A 1,886-nucleotide genomic window follows, 5' to 3' on the forward strand; every position below is an offset into this window, starting at 1 on the left:
GACCTCAAAATGGCTCTAAGGAGAATCAGAGACCAAGGGGATGACGCCAAGAGGAACAACATTACAATCATTGGAGTACCAGAAGGAAAGGGAAACAACCCCAATGAAAAAGCTAGAGTAAAAGAAACCATTGCTGAAAAGTTCCCAGAGTTAAGGAAAGCAGACATCCAGATCCAAGGAGCCAGAAGGGTACCAGCTAAAGGAGACCCCAGAAAAAACACTCCAAGCATATCATAGTCAGAACGATGGATGCTGTGGACAGAGACACAATATTACAAGCAGCAAGGTCAAAGAAGGAAATTACATACAAAGGAGAACCCCTTAGATTCACAGCAGACCTATCAGTGGAAACCCTCAAAACCGAAGGCAATGGTTGTATATAGTGAAAAAATTCAAAGAAATGAACGCCTCACCGAGAATACTCTATCCAGCAAAACTCTCACTCAAATTCGATGGAACAATACACCACTTTTTAGATAAACACAAACTCAGCAACTTCATACACTCCAAACCAAATCTAAAAGAAGAACTAAAGGGGCTCCTGTAAGAAAAGAAGGAAAACACGTGTAAACACAAACAACTCCTACAGAAAGATGGCACAAAACCCCATGACAATACTCTCCTTTAATGTCAATGTCTAAATGCACCTACTAAGAGACACAGAGTGGCAAAATGGATCCAGAAACTGAAACCATTATTCTGCTTTCTACAAGAAACTCATCTGAACAATCAGAGCAAACACAGACTCAAAGTGAAAGGATGGAAAACAATCCTGCAAGCAAACAGCTCCTTCACAAAAGCTGGGATGGCCACACTAGTATCCGACAACATTAATGTCAGGCTGAAAAAGATTAGAAGGGACAGCGAAGGACACTTTCTCTTCATCAAGGGATACATACAACAGGAAGAAATCATACTCTTAAATGTATAAGTACCTAATGAAGGAACAGCTAGATACTTAAAACAACTGCTAACAGATTTTAAAGAGGACAGTGCTAGCAACACAATAGTAGATGGAGACTTCAACATCACCTTATCACCTCTGGATAGATCAGCAAGAACAAAACTCAGCAAGGAAACATTGGCTTTGAATGAAGAAATAGAAGAGAAAGGACTTATAGACCTATACAGGGCTTTACACGCCCCAAAGAAAGAATACACATTCTTCTCCAGTGCTCCTGGAACATTTTCCAAAATCGACTATGTGCTAGGCCACAAAACATACCTCAATAGAATCAGGAAGATGGAAAGAGTATCAACAATCTTTTCAGACCATGATGCACTGAGGATAGATGTGAATCACACATAGACACGGACAACCAAATCGAACACCTGGAAAATAACCAAGTCACTGCTGAACAATGTGTGGGTCAAGAAGGACGTCAAGGAAGAAATCAAAAGATACCTGGAAACAAATGAGAACGAAGACACGAACTACCAGAGCTTATGGGATGCAGCTAAAGCCCTATTAAGGGGAAAATTCATAGCTCTGCAAGCATATCTATGGACGGAAGAAAAGATGCACATAAGCAACATATTTCACAGCTCAAGATGTTAGAAAAGGATCAAGAAAAGGAGCCTAAATCGGACAAAAGGACAGAGATCATAAAACTTAGAGCAGAAATCAACGACATGGAAACCTAAGAAACAATCCGAAAGATCAATGAAACCAAGAGCTGGTTCTTTGAGAAAATAAACAAGATAGATAAACCACTAGCAAAACTCACAAAGAAACAGAGAGAGAGAAAACTAATAAACCGAATCAGAAATAAAAATGGAGATATCACAATGGAAACCAAAGAAATTCAAAAGATCATCAGAGACTACTTTGAAAGTCTGTATGCCAAGAAAAAAGAGAAGTTAGAAGAAATGGATAAATTCCTGGA

The sequence above is a fragment of the Sorex fumeus genome, unplaced genomic scaffold (assembly GCF_029834395.1).
Source record: "Sorex fumeus unplaced genomic scaffold, SorFum_2.1 ptg000032l, whole genome shotgun sequence".
Lineage (NCBI taxonomy): Eukaryota > Metazoa > Chordata > Mammalia > Eulipotyphla > Soricidae > Sorex > Sorex fumeus.